This window comes from Diadema setosum, chromosome 17 (assembly GCF_964275005.1).
Source record: "Diadema setosum chromosome 17, eeDiaSeto1, whole genome shotgun sequence".
Taxonomy (NCBI): domain Eukaryota; kingdom Metazoa; phylum Echinodermata; class Echinoidea; order Diadematoida; family Diadematidae; genus Diadema; species Diadema setosum.
In genome coordinates, this window is record NC_092701.1 from 26,930,289 (window position 1) to 26,949,853 (window position 19,565).

At 37.7% G+C, this 19,565-nt stretch overlaps 1 long non-coding RNA gene and 1 pseudogene across 1 annotated transcript; both read right to left on the reverse strand.

Moving 5' to 3' along the window:
* Positions 1-680: 680 nt before the first annotated feature.
* Positions 681-2,340, reverse strand: LOC140241008 (uncharacterized). Its single transcript, XR_011902052.1, has 3 exons — positions 2,319-2,340; positions 1,584-1,617; positions 681-1,036 (listed from the first exon to the last, which is right to left on the reverse strand). It is a non-coding gene; the product is annotated as an uncharacterized lncRNA (long non-coding RNA).
* LOC140240572 (N-terminal EF-hand calcium-binding protein 1-like) lies at positions 2,336-9,147 on the reverse strand (annotated as a pseudogene).
* Positions 9,148-19,565: the final 10,418 nt, after the last annotated feature.

The window sequence follows — 19,565 nt, forward strand, 5'->3', positions numbered from 1 at the left end:
TTTGTTTTGTCCCTTTAAGCAGCATTACACATTAAAATGTTCTTGTCATCTTATCATCATACAAATCTGTAACTGCTGAAAGACTGCAATAGTGCAGATGAAAGAGTTGGTATTCATGTACCAATTGCAAAATTTCAAATACATGAGATCAAATGCTACAGATTCAAGAAATGAACTAAATATGAATGCATTACTCAATACTGGCAACCTTCATCATCAATAAAAACCATTATCAGTCATAATTGTTTAAAGTAAATGCCCATTATAAGAACCATGAGAAACACTTCAATATAAAACCTTGTGCAAACAGGAACACTTCCATAAGGCAAAAAAAAAAAAAAATCATTGTATTGGCGTAACCCGCCCGACCCTAGAAAACCCCCCGACCCTGAACTTTTCACACACAAAAAAAAAGGAAATACATCGTTTTTACTGAGAGAGGGCGCGATACGGGTTTGCGAATTATCAAAAACAACAACAACAACAACAACACCTGGTGTCGGAAAATGGCCGTGCAGTACAGCGTGTTGGCGACTGATAAGTCCGGTTCGAAGATTTTATTTAGTATTATTCAGAGAATCGATTTGTCAGTGGCGCTGGGTGATTTAGCCCAGGAATTTCTGACCGGTATGTCGTGACGGCTTTTAAACTGGTTATATAACAAATTTTTGGATGCAACAGACCCTCTCTATCGAATGGGGTTTCATTAAATATGAGTTTTACACCTAAAATACAGGTAGCAGGTACAATTGTACACAGTCTTCACTTATTAATGACTTTCACTGAGTATACCCAACCAAACAAATGTCCGTGCACCAGTACATGTATGAAGATTTTGACAGATTGAATGCGTCAGAAATACTGCAAAACCACATAAGATTCCTGCCAAGTATCAATGAGACCATCGTCAGGTCAAACAAGTTCAAAATCACACAGTTGCTTGATGATGTGACGCCGACTCAACCGCCGATGACCCTACTTTTAATCTCCGGCACAACTAAGACAGAGGAAGTCAGCATCACCAAGAAACAGATATCTGAAATGAGCAACAAAAATCAGTCAATCGAGAGTAAGTCATTAAAAGGAGTTCTATGGAAAAGGGTAAAACTGTGCCTGATTGCCCCTCTAATTAAACAGACATGGAAGTCATTGTAGTGCATTAGACATTAAATTAGTCAATTATACCATCCAGTCAGCAGCCTATGAAACCAAATATATAGCATTATTTTCCTACAAATATCTTATAAAGTGAAAAAAAGTATAAGAAACCTCTAATTTTCTCAAAACATGAAGCAGAGCAGAATACAAGAAATCCTACAGAAGTGCTGAGGTTTAGTTGTGAAGAAGTACAATCATAATGACAGATGTTTTACACATAGTTAACTCATTCAATTTTTTTACTTTTAAAGGACACATTTGTACACATTAGCGTACAATGGGCAATAATTTTACAATGTGTACAATTAACAATTAGCCTGTGATATTTAAATGACGGCCCTTGGTTTCAACAATAACATGGCAAAAGTGTGTGCGAATACACCAGTGGGATGGGAGAAGGGGAGGGAAGTTCATGCCACACTCACCTTATACTGACAGTGCTTCCATCTGGAATATTTCCTGTAGTGGTGGGAAGTAGATAACCAACATCAGTTACATCTTGAAGGACAGCTAACCAAGGCATGATCTGCATGTTTGACAACATTACTTATCAAAATTATCACTCATTACTTTATGTTGAAACGTACTGACAAAGTCTGTACACAATTGAGTAATTTCATCACCAGTGGTGCATCAGACAGTATGTATGGTCTTGTATTCATACATGTATGCTACACGTCTTTTTATGACTTTGTCTGACACAGAGAAGGCTGAGGCAGGATTGCATCTAATCGAGAGGAGCAGTCATTATTACAGTGCCATCTGGACTGCTTGACAGGCACAAGTTGATAAATCCCAGCTCAAGATAGTATCATGCTTGTCCTTATACTCTGAAAAGGCTTCATGGAGCAAAACAATTCATTGCATACTGTATGTGAAGATGAATGCTGCTACTGCATGTACTAATATACACAGCCAAGTATCTATAAAGACAATGGATAAATCTAATCAAATCAATACATGCATCATTATCTAATATTACAATCCGCATTACAATCCGCATGACAAAGCATCTGACAGAAGATAGCTTGCTAAATGCACTAATGTCATCACTCGGCACAATGTAGCAAGGGCATAATATTACAATTATGTAAAGGAAGAACTTGACCAATATTAATAGAAATGTGTGTACAGTCATGGACAATAAAGGGAGCACTAACCTCTCTCCAGAAGACCCAGAGGATCCCCACGACGATGATGAGGGCAGACATGACTACATAAATAAGAAGAGGTCTGGTGATCATGGGGTCACGAACCTAACGAGGAGGCTTCCTTATTACATCCTTGTCCAATGGCTCCACTCCGAGACTGGACAGAGGAGTGGGGAGAGAATGAAACATTATCATACAGAAATGTAAACTACAGAATGCACAATTTTTTTTTTCATGTCAGTATTTGTTCATTATCCATCTTTGATAATACATGTATACACACTCTTTCTTTCTTTTTTTTAAAGAATGAACATATATTTGTCCTTTCTTCCAAATTAACAATAAAATCTGTAGCCATATAGACAGAAAGGATTTTTGGAAACAACATTAATGTGTAGAGTAGAAATAGTTGGCGTCCAGACTTTCCAATAAGAAGGGTCACAAAGAGAAGGAGAGTGGCATACAAATGAGACTTCGAAACACTGCTGATTTGAGAGGTATTGATTTTTACTTTTACAAAATTATTTTCCCCATGACTGAAGAATTATAATGGTACTCACTAAGATGCTGCTTTAGCCGATGAAAAGGTAAAATGAAATATTTTGAAACCAAAGCTTTAATGAGGTTCAAAGATATTTGCTTGAAGAAATTTGATTGATTGATTGATTAATTGATTGATTGATTGATTGACTGATTGATTGATTGTGAATCTTTATGCAGAGTGGCCTGATTAGACTGAATCAGAATAATGACTGCACTGCCGGCATAATTGCCCTCCCCCTTCAGAATACTCTCAGACCTGCTGATGTGTGCACATTGTGGCTCACCCTTGAGCAGGTGGTCCTTCCATGATGACGTTGATCCAAAGGCTCTGCATGGCATTGAGTGGGTTGGGAAACCTCATGATGATGGATAGGGCTATCAGGGTCCAAGGCAGCTATGCTCCTACCAACACAGAGAAACAAACAAACAAACAAAATCATATGTTGCAATCTATCTTCATAGATCCTTCACTTCATACTTTTGCATAATCATTAATGTGTCCATGCAAATTGGTCATTACGGGATAAGTTTTCATCAATAATTCAAATTTCAACTGATTTCTTGCAAAGTAGAAATCAATACATAATCTTATCACAATTTGTATTCATGTTTGTTTCAATCAAATTACAAATGATTATAAATGATTACACATATTTACATCATATTTGTTATTAAGGGGTCATTTTCAATAAGACTACGTTGTACTTCTCATGATTTCTCCATTATCATATTTGACACAGTGCATTTTTGTTTGTTTGTTTGTGTTTTTAATACAGATTTTGTCAACCAATAATGAAAGTGAAAATAAATGAGATGAATGAATGAAATGGATGAATGAATAACGTTTGTTGGAGAATAAGCATCAACCCATTTTAATTCTTCCGTGAAAACACTGTTTAGAGTCTTTAATGCCTATATTTGAATAATTATTCCACCATACAATTATTTTGAACGGAATGAAGTATACAATCTTTCGTTTTTGGCATGCAGAACTCAATTGAAGCAAAAATAGTGAACCATTTTAAGCCAAACATTTTCGTGTGTATTCCAATTTTGCAAATTTTGTGAGATCAAAGAGTCACAAAATCAAAATACATGTACATGCAAAAGTTCTTGTTTACACTGTATGCACTGTATGCATTGAATTCAAGTGGCATGCTGAACTAGAAATGTCGCTAAGGAGACTGGTATGCCTCCGCCATAATGCATGATTCTCCTAATAGGTCTACTGTACATGTGGACAATGTGTGATTACATTTTCACACAATTGGCAAAATATTAAAATAACAAGTTTGTCACAAATGTGTTGAATATTCACCTTCCTTGACCTAAGTTTAATTGGATGAATAGGAGAGCATGCATTTGGGGATTTAAGGACTTTAACTTGACTTTGCCCATTCATAAGTTTATGCATTGAGTACTTTTCAAGGTATGGAGAAAAAGTGCAATTTCTGTATTGCAAAGTACATTGTTACCATTTTCATCTGGCCTTTGACCGTAAAATTCATAGGATAATCACTGTCAGGCAGAACATGCATAAATATGTAGAAAGTTTCAGGATACCTTGAGCCACTTCTGAGATATGGAGGAAAAAGTTAGTTCAGCACTTTCCCTTGATCTTTGACCTTTTGACCTTTAAGGCAAAAAAAAAAAGAAAAGAAAAAGTTTCCAGAGAATCTCTATCAGGTTATACATGCATACACCAAGTGTAAAAAAAAAAAATAATCCTGCTGGCATTGCATAAATATGAGGGAAATAGTAAAATGTTGAAGTGTTGCCCTTTTCTTTGGCCCCTGACCTTTGACCCCATGAACCCTAAATTCTCTAGATAATCATTGTCAGTCAGTACATGTACATTTGTATATATGCTATGTTCCATGAAGATACCATGAACAATTTCCAAGTTACGGACAAAAAAATATTGTTACTTGACCTTTTGACCTTTGACCTCATGACCCCAAACTTCCACCAGAGAATCTTAATTGGGTAATACATGTATACATTAAGTTTTAAGAAAATATCTTCAGGCATTGCATAGATATGGTGGAAATAGTGAAATTTTACGTATTTGACCTTGACCTTTTGACCTTTGATCTTGAGCATGTGCACCCAAAAGTTGATAGGCACAACTTCACCCCCTAATACACATACATGCCAAGTTTCATTACGATACCTCAAAACGTTTTTTAGTTACGCTGTCCACAAAATTCATTACGGACGGACAACCCGAAAACATAATGCCTCCGGCACCACTTCGTGGCGGAGGCATAAAAAAAAAAAGAAAAAAAAAGGCTGTCAGCTGTGATTCAAGAAAATTTCACACTGCAAATATTTCTTGCTTTACAGTATGCACAAAACTACTTCCATTGGGGTGTAAGAACAACATTTTGTGTAAGTAGAGAATAGAGATTTTTAAGAATTGGGTGTGCACTTTTGATTATTGCAACACAAGATAGATACTCTAGAATCTACTTTTTGAAACAAAAATTTTTACAGTATCCTGTCTTCATTTCTTTCTGAATCTACAACTCCTCAAAGATTAGCTGATTGATGTAACTACCTTTATGAGGGTCGTAAAATTTTGATATACACTGAACAGGATCCTCTGATAAAATAGTTATCGCAGCACAAGCATGGCTCCTGTAAGCAATATGTTGATTAAACAGAATTTCCCCACTAGTTAAAGTCAGGGTTAACCACTCTGGAATTGGACTCCAGCTATCACTGGGGTAACATGACTCTCACCTGGTATAGCCATTGAAGACAGCTGCTCTGGTTTGTCCAAAAGATCCACATTCTCTCGACGGAAAGACTTTGACTTGGCACCAGCAAAGTTCCTGAAAGAATACAAGACAAGCTTATCAACAAAGAACATGATACATGTACTACAAAATACCACAAATCATAAGCAATTACATCTGGTACAGAAATCCTATGACCCACCAAACAAACAAATAAACACAAACTACAATAACAGTGAACATATTCTGAACAAGACACTTTTTTCTTCTTTTAATACTGCACAATTTATTCTGACAAATGAAGTATGGAATTGCGACTGATTGACAAATTGCCCCACATCGACGTAAATAAGCACTGAATTGATCAGTGTTTTAGTAGTAGCCATGATAAAAAATCATGGGCGTACATAGTCGAGCAGGATTCGAACCTACGACCTCCTGATCACCGGACAGGCGTCATCTCCACTAGACCACCGAGCTTTCGCCCGACAGCAAGTGTTGGTTCTAATCCTTATAGCATGCAGCGGGTACTGCTTTGTTATTCAAATTCATGAAATTCTTCCGTCAAGATGTTTTCATTGCGATTGATTGACAAATTGCCCCACATCGACGTAAATATCATGGCTACTACTAAAACACTGATCAATTCAGTGCTTATTTACGTCGATGTGGGGCAATTTGTCAATCAGTCGCAATGAAAACATCTCGACGGAAGAATTTCATGAATTTGACGAAGTATGGAATTGTTTGCTTGATTTTCTTCTGAACTTAATAATCTATGCTTTATAATAAGGAGCTACAGTGTCAAACCTTGGCAAAACCATCACTGGATCAATAGAGATCAACACAAAGTGACTCACGTCTTCCAGTCCTCTTCTGTTTCCCAGATCTCGTAGACGACATAGTTTACAGGTCCCCTCATGGCCTCAAACATTCTCACACTGTAGCTGCCATTGTGTATTAGTGGAAACAACAGAAATACAATGCATGACATTACTGGGTAAATACTGTATACATGTACCTTTTGGAACATAATTGTATCAACATATAATAAACTTGATGTTGAAAAGATGAACTGAAATGTTTCCAATTAGTACCATATTGATGTACCGGTACTTGTTTCAGGTTTCTCTAGGTACTGCTATTATAGTTTGCCTACAATATATTTAGAGGCACATATATTGTAATTCTGCAAGGGGGAAAGCAATGATAAATGATGATGATGATGATGATGATAATCATGACTAGAAACATCATTTTCATTATTCAAGTAATAACAACAGTGATAATTCATCATGAAAATTTTATTATGATCACTACCATCACTACTTTATTATTCCTAATATTACTAGCTTTGAAAAAACACACCAAATCACTATATTCCAAGTTTATCACAAAAGTAAAAAACATTCACAATGGGGCATAAAGTCTTGACTTCCTAAACTTCATCTTTGAAACTTTAGTTTCAACACACACACACACACACACACACACACACACAAATAAATAACAATAAAGAGGTAAAATTTGAACAACAATTTTCAAACAGTACAAGTACTTGACTAAGTTAGTACTTGACTGGATTAGGCATCCAGAATTCTGCTCTGTTGAAAGATAGGGATGGCTGTTTATATCACATACCTAGATCCTCTGAGAATTGTTCATTCAGCTTATTCAATCTCATAACTTTCCATAAGAAACATCACATTCATAGAAGAAAAAAAAAAGAAATAAAGTCAATTTTCCTAACTCTGTGATTAGTATAATATTACTGAAGCACTTTCCATTCAAAATATCACACCAGTGGGAATCTAGCAATGAGGACACGATGTCTTACCTCACACATCCATCATCTCTTCCTGCTGCATCAACGTATGTCCTCAGGTTGTCACGGAAACTTCATATTCTTTTCCTCCTGTACGGCGAACTACCTCCCGACAATGAATGCCTGTGGAGAGTAATCGTGATCGCGTGAATAACTGCAGTCAGCAACGCGCTGTCGTAATGATACTGACCTGTGTGACAGTAACTCTAATTGTTAGTCTCATGGGGGGGGGGGGGGAGAACAACTAGCAATCTATATTTCATGATGAGTTACACATTACTCCAGGTTAGAAGGCATATAACCTTGTTTTTTATGATGTCTATGATGGTCCCCCTTATTTAAAAGCCACCGTAATGTGTAACGTTAACATTAGACAGCGCAAGCTGTGAGCGCGAGCAGAAACAACCACAACTAAGTCAACGTTGAATTCAATGCTTCCCCATGTCTCATTTAATTCAAATTTATGTGAGTGACTGGAAATGAGATACTAAGGAATCCCTGAAATTTTGGTGGAATTTGGTAGAGTGAAATTTGAGGTATATCTTCTTGCCTCTTAGATACGATATTGGCTTACTGCCAATACTGCATTAGGGCAATTCCGCAGTTAGGTGGACATGACATGGATAAAAGAAATGTGCCTCTTTACCTTACTCCTTGATTTAGGTATCAACTAATGCCATGGATGTTCACCAATCACTAAGGTCTTTCAAATTCAGTAGATTTTATTTTTCGTATTTATAGATTTCGCGAGATCTAAAACCATCATTTAAAATGTACATGTGGGACTGGGGATGCTAAAATTCACTTAAATGCAAATTACAGTGGGTTCCTTTGAAATATTTTCCTCAAAGTTTTGCTAAAGAGTAAAAGATGAATACATTTAAATACTCCAGAAGTCATGTGACATTTTGTCAATTACAAAAGGGTGAAATGACCTGCGGAATTACTCCGGACAAATGTAACGTTACTAACCGTAACGTTACTAACCATGCTTTTGGGGGTCTAGCTAAGAAATTATTGGTCGAACTGCTAAAAAACATTGTGTAAACATTTGTCATGATGCAATAATGGAAATTTATGCAACACTTTGTTTGAAGTAACTTGAATTTTTGCACACTTTTTGTTACAAGACATTGATTTTTTTGTCATGTCCTTTTTTCGTAACGTTACTAACCAGCCCTTTTAGTTGCCATAGCAATTCTAATATTTCTTGGATTGCATTCATTCTTTTCTGTACCATAAACCTGGGAGGGATGAACATGTTTTTGACATAATTTTGACTTAAAATGAATAAATTGTAATTTAGTAGTAAAAACAAATATCTAAATTTGTTCAAATGTAACGTTACTAACCGCGGAATTGCCCATTACCATTTTACTACCGCCGGAATCTGTCTCTAAGAAGCCCATGACCGACGGCAACGAGAAGAGACAGATCTCAGACAAATTTCAATGGTCGCGTTCTGTCCACACGTAGGTCCTAGTGCTCCTCTACAAGTTAGCGTGGATATGTCTTCCTGGACATTTTGCTGACTAAACCATACAGTGACGATACAGATACAGATCTCATCGGTCTACGACAGTTTACCAACCTGGGGTTGCTGAGGCTGAGCCCGTATCCGTATAGTGCCGGTGCGGTGCCGGTGGTTGAGCCTGAGCCTATTTACAGCCTCAGGCTGTGGTCTTGCCCTTGGCCTGCTTGATGTTTGGGTTGGAGACCGGATCGTCATGGCAGGCGCTGCCCAGTCACAGCCCAGTCGCTGTACGTAGGATATTCGCACAGCGTACCTCCGTCTGGTCGGGCTATTCGTAAACGCTGCCGCTGATGTAACCCCCGCCCGGGGCGGCCGGGCGCTGTACCAGTAACGTGTTGGGGTCGCTGCTGCGGTTACCGCTGATGTTGCTCTGCTCGTGCTAACTTAGTCTCCAAGTATGTCCATGACCGGGCGACCTGATCCCGATCGATCTCGCGCTCGTCATCTCACTGGCAATGGCGGAGCTGAATCTCTTGCATAACGCCATCGAGATCGTTCCTACTCCCACTTTCAGAAGAGACAGACATCGAAATCGCTAATGCTTTGTTTAATAGCGCGCGTACTACACGCGAGCGTCTAGCGCTATAGCTCTCACCGCACGGTATACGGGCTAGCAAGCGCGCGCGGATGTGCATGCGCATGCAATTTGCAGATTGATGGTGTATACCACAGTGTACACGCCACGACACGTGCAGTGTAAGCTTGCGCTGCGCTGTATTGTCATCGAATGACTTTTTATTTTTATGGAATGATTTTTTGTTCATCGAATGGTTTTTTGTTCATCGAATGATTTCTTGTCGTAAGTATAGAACGCCATGTCAAATATATCTTGGGTCTAATATATTTTTGGTGAAATATATATATTTTTTGTCGAATATATTTTGGTCAAATATGATTTTTGGTCAAATATATTTTTTGTCAAATATATTTTGGGTCAAACATAGTTTGTGTCAAATATATTTTTGATCAAATATATTTTTGTGAAATATATTTTTGCTGAAACATATATATTTTTGTCAAATATATATTTTGTCGAATATATTTCGGTCAAACCTTCATATTTTCTTGTCAAATATATATTTTGTTTGAATATATATTTTATGAAATATATATTTTATCGAACATATTTTTGTGGAATGAAATTTAAATTGATGAAATGGTTTTTTAGTTGGTGTCGAACATAATTATTTGATTCCCTTCTGGCGTGCCATAGGGTACTCCCAATGCAGGAGTATATTCTTTGTGATTGGTTTTCACCGGACATGACTTTAATAGCAGGATGAGCATAAGTTTAATAATAGCCAGCCAATGCTGACTGTTTCATACGGGTGCTGCTCGTTATTTCGAAGGTTCGTTATTCCGAACGTTCGTTTATCCGAAACACACGAATTCCCTATACCTAGAGGTTCGTTAATCCGAAAACAATAAAGGGTTCGTTAATCCGAACATTCATAACATTTGTGGCGTTATTCCGAAGGCTCGTTTATTCGAAAATGAAATATTGCTCGTTATTTCGAAGGTTCGTTAATCCGAAATTGAAATAGGGTTTGTTATTCTGAAGGTTCATTGATCCGACAATGAAATAGGGTCCGTAACGAACCTTCGGATTAACAAACTTTCGGAATAACGAACCTTATTTCATTGTCGGATTAATGAGCCAACGGAATAACAAACCTCATCACATTTTCGGATTCAACGAACCTTCGGAATAACGAAGTTTCGCAATAACGAACCTTCGGAGTAAAGAACCTTCGGAATAACGAATCTTCGGAATAACGAATTGTAACCGTTTCTTACTAGGAGTGCCTGAGTATAAGGAGGACAGAGGGCTGAACGCGATACTGTCTTCATCCGCTGAGTTCCTGCACTGCCAGCCGGGCATATCGGCTGGTACGACTCCAGGTCTCCTAGCACGCCTCGTGCACTTGTCGCGGCGGGAGCAGCCCAGCCAGATGTAAGACTCAGGGCCGACAAACTGGCACCTTTCCTTGGCTTCCAAAACCAGCGACAGAACCCAGGACTGGTTGTAAGGGATGGCTAGATGCTTGCCGTGTCCCAGGCAGTGATTATATGCTTCCCAGTATATCATCTTCGTGCAGTTTATGATATGCGCATCTAGACAAGTAAAAGAAGGACAAGTACAAGCCGTAATTTAGTCTATGACGAAACATAAAATGTTATGGATGTCCTCTTTATTCTCCTCCTCTCCTTTTCAAAAACAAACAAAAAATAAACAAACAAGCAACAACAAATAAAGAAGGCAAACAAACAAAACCAAAAAAAAAAAATGAAGTTTACTTATTGCAGCAGTTTTATCATCCCAGCTTCCCAAAACGAAGTGACTTGCTGTAATCAATTTGTCGTATATCTGAAAGTACAATCGCATCGTTTCGAACCTTCGATTATTTTGCATCCTTTGCAATGTAGTAACACCTAGAAAAGTTATGACGGACTCTCTCCCCGTTTATATAGGCAATTAACAATGAGATAATTTTCTCGCTGTGATTTCTTTGAAGACAATCGTAATCTCAATTATGGAAACACAAAAGATGATTGCTCTTTCAATTTCCTGTGAAATCTAATCGCAAAGAAAGCATTTCAATTACATATATATATATATATATATATATAATTAACTCCACACGGTGACACGACATTTGCTCCAGCGATAATTGCTCCGGTCTCATATTCTGCGAGGATAGGATTACGGTCATTGTTTGTGGGTAGAATTCATATTCGCCTTACCGTGCCAGATGAGCAATTGCCGCAGGAGCAAATGTCATGGAACCTAACTTAACGATACCTGAATCAACCTGTGTTGATACAGCTGTTATTGCTCCCTCTTGGATGGAGTAGTCAGAAGACAGCCAATTTGTTTCGTTGCCCTGACGTAATGACGATGCATTGGGTAATGCTTATAAAGATAATAAAGGGGAAATATGTCTTCATTTAGTTCAGTGTCATGGAGAAATGCATCTGAATAATTATATTATGTTGTATATCTCTCATGGATCATAACTTCACGTACCTATTAACCATGTCATGTAGATATCAATCAATCAATCAATCAATCAATCAATCAATCAATTACTCAATCGATCAATCCATCGATCGATCGATCAATTACACAATTATAGTAATAATACTAATACTAATATGGACTTATTTATCCATGGTAGCCCCTTACAGTGTTTCTACTGCTCTACCATAGGGCCCTGTCATTATTATTATCCTAGCGTTGCCAGGTACACAGTTATACCATGGAGCTACCAAAAAGATGTAGCTCCATGGTTATACCAAGGAGGTACTAGCTCGCCTAGTACCTCCTTGGTTATACACCTGGGTCAAGAGGCACATTGTGGGTAAAAACGTCTTTCATTGCAACTGATTGACAAATTGCCCTACATCGACGTAAATAAGTACTGAATTGATCAGTGTTTTTAGTAGTAGCCATGATAAAAAATCACGGGCGTACATACTCGAGCAGGATTCGAACCTACGAACTCCTGGATCACCGGACAGGCGTCATCTCCACTAGACCACCGAGCTATTTACGTCGATGTAGGGCAATTTGTCAATCAGTTGCAATGAAAAACACCTCGACGGAACAATTAAATTTCATGAATTTGGATAAAAACGTCTTGTCCAACGCTCTTAAAACATCCGGGTCAGAACTGACCCGGAAAGGGTCCGTTGGGGTCACACCCCGTTCCGGATCAGAAATGACAAGGAATGGGGTCAGATATGACCCCATTCAGAGTCATGAATTGGGTCAGGGTGACCCCATTCCGGGTCTTCATGATCAAATTCCAAGTCATTTTTGACCCGGAACGGACGGGTGTGATCCCAACGGACCAGGTTCCGGGTCAGTTCTGACCCGGATTTAATTTTTTATTATTTTTTTTTTTTAGAGTAAAGGACATAAGCACTGGGCGGGGTTCGAACACGGGTCCTCCGATTGGAAGTCGAGAGTGTTATCCACCATGCCAGAGCGCCCCCACTACAATCTCAGTATAAGAGTAATGGAAGGTCGAGCCTTAGATGGTCAACATCTGGAAGCGAAGGTCAGTTATTCGGGGTCGAAACGTTTTAATACAACTGACATAACAATGAATAACCTATATAGTGGTAATTTTGTCAAAAACGACAGGAAGAAGTATCTTGTCAACTGTCCATATTTCGTTGTATTAGATTTACATTTGCCTAACATCGTCCATGATATGCACGATTTAATACATGTATTTCCCATTTTGTATTTATTTTGATAGGGCCAAACTCCACACATCATCTGTTATTTTTTGAGGAAGAAATCCTTATACAACATGTACTCATACAGAGTAATTCTTGTGATGAGCCTACGAGATCGTTCTTCCAGAAGAAACAGTGGCTGCTGCGACTCTTAACACAATTTGTAATATGATTTTGGAATTTGGAATTTGGAATTTGGATTTGGAATATGTAATATTAAGGTTATTCAGAAGTTAAGCGAATTTTGGGATTACCGAAACATTGGAATAACGAACCTCCGGAATAACACAACGGATGAACGAATCTCTAGGTATAGGGAATTTGTGTGTTTCGGAATAATGAACCTCCGGATTAACGACCTCTATATTTTTTTTTTTTCGGATTGACAAACGTTCAGAATAACGAACATCACTCGAGAGTGGCATACACATGCTCACACAATTCTAGTAGCGCTATTCCAACGTTGCTCAAAATCGGCAATCGATTACTGTGTGCAGTTTGCTGCCCGTAATCTTTATCTGCGATGCAACTTACTAGTTAGTAGAGAACTTGAGTTAACCCCGTTTTATAACTCACAACGTGCAGTGTTTAATCAATCTCCATCTTACTGATTTCGCAGTTTATTCCCGAGAAACCAGGGAAGCAGTCACAGGTGAAATTCATCACGTTTTCTTCGCACAAGCCGTTCTTACAAGGATTTGAGTGGCAATCTAGAACGTAGAAAAAAATGAAGCCTCATTTTACATTAACACAAATGCAAAGTAAATAGGACCTAATTCGGCAGGTAGCTTATACAGCACAGTTGAGTAAAAAGAAATAACCACAAAAATCAAATCTAAAGCGAGGTAATCGCAATTTATATCACAGTCATCCAATCAAGAATTGGGATAATGTTATAAGACAGACAATTCTCTTCTTTTTGTGTGTGTGTGTTTCACGTGCAGTCACTTAAAAGTGGCCAGGTCGTTGGAGAATCAATGGTAGATTTTTTTTTTTCTTGTTTGTCTGTTATCAAACACAAAGTAAGACAGTTTGGGAATTGTTCAATTGTCACATAAAGTGATTGATGGCATAAAATGACATAATACGGAAGCTTTAAGAATCTCTGATGTCATATCCTCACAATTAAATCATCAAAATCATGTTTTGGTCAATGATTCCAGGGGCGGACCCAGGAATTCAGAAAAAGGGGTAAGGGCGCCAAAAATATTTCTGGTGCCACTTCCGGGTTTCATCGGCTGACAAGCATTCCGTTTCTCCTGCCACTTCCGGGTTCCATCGGCTGACAGTTTTCTGCTCCCACAACAAATCGGCTGACAAAGATAGTATCTTCAAAAATTAACGGCGGCGCCCGCGCCCGTTTTTATTTCTTTCTTTGTATTTCTTTTGTTTAAAAAAAAAAATGGGGGTCCGCCGTCTCCCCTCTCTGGATCCGTTTATGGATTCTATGGATTGTTGCTAACAAAAACAAAGTAAAACAAAGTGGTCTTAACAAAAAATAGGTCCCACCATTTTTACTATAGGACATACTTGCTTTGGAATCTCAACCAATTGAAAACCAATTTTCATCAAATAAACTTTGAATCCCGCTTGGAATCGTGTGCTCTTTCATATTTCATAAGAGGTCTCTCATTATCTCACAAAAAAAGTTGGTAACCTGAAACTCCATCTAAATCCGAACTATATCAGCCCTTTAAGTTTTGTTCTGGAGCTCTTAAACACACACACACATACAGACAGACAAAAAAAAATGAGTAATGAAAATGATATATCATCACTTATAAGTGTACCTGGAATACGACAGATACGATATCCAGGTGATGGGATGTCTGAACGAGCCTTCCCGTAGCATGCGGACGACGGACCGAATCTCCGGGGAATAAGTTTAGGTATAAGTTGAATATCACTGCCGTTGACTCGCTTCACTTCACAACGCTTTTGCATGGGCAGATCGTAGTTGACGTTGTAGTTGCCTCGGCAAATGCTGGAATGGGCTATAAGACCACAAATTAATTGGCGTTAATTACATCACACATGGACTAGCGTGATTTTAAATAAAAACAATTTAATGCTTTACTAATAGGGAAGAAAAAAAATTGTAACAATGAAGTTGGTTGCATTGATAGATAGTAATGTTTCTAAATGATCATATCATAAGTAGTGAAGCCGCACCGAAAGTATGTCCCTTTCGGGATATTCTTTTCTTTTCTTTTCTTTTCTTTTCTTTTCTTTTCTTTTCTTTTCTTTTCTTTTCTTTTCTTGCTTCTTCTTCTTCTTCCTTTGTTACTGTTAACGCTGATTTTGTTAATGTTATTGTGTTTTCTAGTCTATTTGTATGAGTAGCAAAAGTGCGCTTAGAAACGTCAGTATGAAGCACCATATAAATGCAGTTATTATCATTATTATTATTATTATTATTATTATTGTTATTATTATCAAGTATAATCTTGAAAGACGTCATTCTATCCACGTTTTGCTGCATGATTTTATAGATTTTGTTCACATCACTGGAAGAGGACGTGTTAAGCAGATATGTTCCTATTTATCACAATTAATTTCAGTGTCAAGATTAAGTAGAAATTGAAAAGGTGAAATTAATTTGTCACGCCATACTGTCGCTATTTACCAACTATATACACCAACTGCTGATCTGTAAATTAACAAACATGTCGGAAAAAAGAAACCAGTTAATTCACAGATCAGCAGTTGCGATCTTAACAAATTTTATTTGTAGAGGGAGACAAAGTGAAGAAACTCGCATCTGAACCTTCACCCCTCTGAATAATATCTTTATTTCATATATACACCAAGTAGCGCTTTGCGATCAGCCGGTGGAGTATTCGAAGAACACACACACACGCACACACACACAATCTTACTTTGAGTCTTATACATGTTTCAAACATTCAACTATGTTTGTAATGCTCTTCTTAATTTATTTGTTTGTTTTTTAGATGAAAGAAATTAAAAAGGGGAAAATATAAAGGGAGCTCAACGGGCGCGCTCGCGCTCCCTTTAATTTTGTTTCTTTTGTGCTTGTCAGCTGATGAAACCCGGGTGTGGCACCTAATGGCTTTGCTCACCCCCCCCCCCCCCTATGGAATTTCTAGATCCGCCCCTGCTTCTTTACCGAGGGTAGATAGCCTCTTCAGTGTAACCACTGATTTTCCAGAGGCCGAGCCTTTATCATTACTCCAACTTAACCATCCCATGTAATAGACCATCGCACGTATTAGTACATGTATACTAGTATTATACTCAGTAGACATCGAGCGTAACCGTCTTGTCTGACAATGTCTGATGGTATTATATACACACCGGAAGGGACATGAGGAGTCAGAACCCATGCCACCTCCCTCTCCTCTCCCTTTCCTCCCTCCCCCACATGTGTACATGTATACTAGTATTATACTCAGTAGACATCGAGCGTAAACCGTCTTGTCTGAAAATGTCTGATGGTATTATATACACACCGGAAGGGACATGAGGAGTCAGAACCCATGCCACCTCCCTCTCCTCTCCCTTTCCTCCCTCCCCCACCCCGCCACATTAATGTACAGTCAAACCTGTCTATAGCGGCCACCCAAGGGAGACGAAAAAAGTGGCCGCTATAGACAGGTCATCCAACTTTGTGTGCATTGCCTACATAATGTGTCATCGTTAAAGTACTTACATGTACATGGATTGTATGTGTGTACGTATGCACACGTGTGTTTCATGCATTGAACAATGCCGGTGTTTATGAAATTGTTGCACATCACCATGTGTACAATCGTGAAGAAAGCTAAACACTAATGCATTATAATGACTAATGAGTGATGACTGCAGCGATGGCGAATATGGCGATCACTAAACGTTGCCCATGAATGACTGGCACGGCTACAAAGCAGAAAAACACGCTGAATTATCAGCTCTTTGGCCGCTATAGACAAATTAAAATCTACCACGGAAAACAAAATTTATGGCCGCTGGCCGCGCTAGACAGGTGGCCGCTATACACAGGGTCTTTAACAGGATTTTTCTCTCGGGGGATTTTTCAGTGGCCGCTATAGACAGGTGGTCGCTATAGACAGGTGGTCGCTAAGGCAGGTTTGACTGTGCCATAAAGTAGCTGGTTGACAACTGACAATCTCACTATAGCGCAGATGAATTATGAACATCACTTTTCAGCTAATGGAATTTCTAAGTAATTGGACCGTCAGATTATAGAAATGATGCGTGGAAGTTTTACCTGTGCCGAGCAGACAACAATAGGTCACCATGGCAACGATGACAATCAGCGGAGGCAGTTCGACCCTCTGTGTGGGGAGATTTCGTGAAACACGATCACACCGAAAAGAAAGAAAGAAAAAAATACACAAACAATCCTATTCGTTTGATGTGTGTTGTCTTGACGTTGGAATTATTTATAAATAACTTTCCGCAGAGCTAATGAACTATTGAAAAAGTATGCTTGCGCTTCTGTAAATGCGGTGAGTGCGTGACGGATACATTCATAATGTGACGTGATGCGGTTATGTGTGGAACATTGAACGTTAAAAAGATAGTATAGTTGTGGATGAGATGGGGATGCAGGTTTTTCTTTTAGCGAAATGATTTGAAATCACCTATACGAAATATTGAAGAGCATACATCGTGTAAGATAAATTGAAAGTTTATCTGATGAATATTGGTTTTGAAATGCCTGCATGGGCTATCCAGAAAACAAAGTAAAACAAAATGGTCCTAATAAAAGATGGGTCCCACCTTTTATTATGATCTCTTTGCATCTGAATATCTATGCCATTTTAAAGCCGATTTTCATCAAACTGTATAAACTAAAAATTTCCTCTCAGAATTGTATGCCCTTTAATATTATTTTCATCTAGGTTGTTTCTTACCATCTTGCAAACCGTTAAAATCCTGAATCCCCATCTCAACCAAAACTATATATACCATCCCTTAAATGCATGAATTATGCATGCCTTTTCTTCATATCTTATAGAAGAAGGCCAAAAAATCACGTTAAAACTTTAAAGCTATGGCGTATACGTTCTATGACAACAGTGCAGTGTGCCTGATTAATTGCATAGACATGCATAATTATTTCAAAATAGTACATCGTCCTTCCGTTCATGGTCTGCAGAATTACTTTGCTTTGAAATACATCGTAGGATATTTACCACTGTCTTGGCGGAGAGAGAAAAGTACAGGCTATTAGTACAGTTCCACACCATCATAGGTCATCTGAAATCATCACCAACACTGGATCACTTCAAACAAAACTTGAAGACCTACTTATTTTGATATCCCAGTATGTACACTGGCCTGGCAATTTGTATATAGGCCTATATATTCTATCTCCTATGGCGACCAGGGATGACATCTCATAGCGCTTTGTATCCAGTGGAAAAGGCGCTCTAAAAATATTATTATTATTATTATTATTATTATTATTATTATTATTATCATTATTATTATTATTGTTGTTGTTGTCGTTGTTGTTGTTGTTATCATTATTATTATTATCATTATTATTATTATTATTATTATTATTATTATTATTATCATTGTTATTATGTTAATTGACATTATCAAATTTATAAAGTAGATTAAACGGAATCGAATCAGAAGAGTTTCATGAAAATAGGGTCAGTGGATAAGAAACTTATCACGTTTCAAAATTTCGTATATATTTGTATACGGAATCAAGGATCAATCACGGATAGGTAACGACGATTTTACAAGAGTGTGTCTGGCCTCCCCTGATGAAGAAGTGCATTGATAAGGTGACTTTGTTTGAAAAAAAAATATGATTTTGAGTCACTGAATCACAACTAATGCATTTTTCTGTTATTGCTACATTTTGAAACAAAGCCACAATCTTATTTTCCATATTGATCTTGTTTCATCGATTCACGCGGTTCAGCATTAGTCAGCATTCAATAGGCAATTATATATATATAAATAAATATATATATATATATATATATATATATATATATATATATATATATATATATATATAAATCATTACTGCTCACTTGATTTTGTTACAGGGATAACAACAAACCAAAAGCCTTATATTGTGTCAATAATTCTTCTGTGTGTTTTTTACTTTATATTTTACGCTATAGGTGTTTTTTTTTGTTTTACATAATGATGTTACCTCAATAAACGTCGATGGAGGGCAATTTGTCAATCAGTTGCAATAAAAACAGTTGAAAATTTCATGAGCTTGAAAAGCAATTTTGTCATTAATGTACAGTGGATGAAACAGATTCACTGTCATATTTCCAGAGAAAGTGGGATTTTGATTTGCTTTTGAATATTGGAAGTGAATGACAACATCACGCTATTAGGAAGGTCATTCCAGTCTTTCAGTA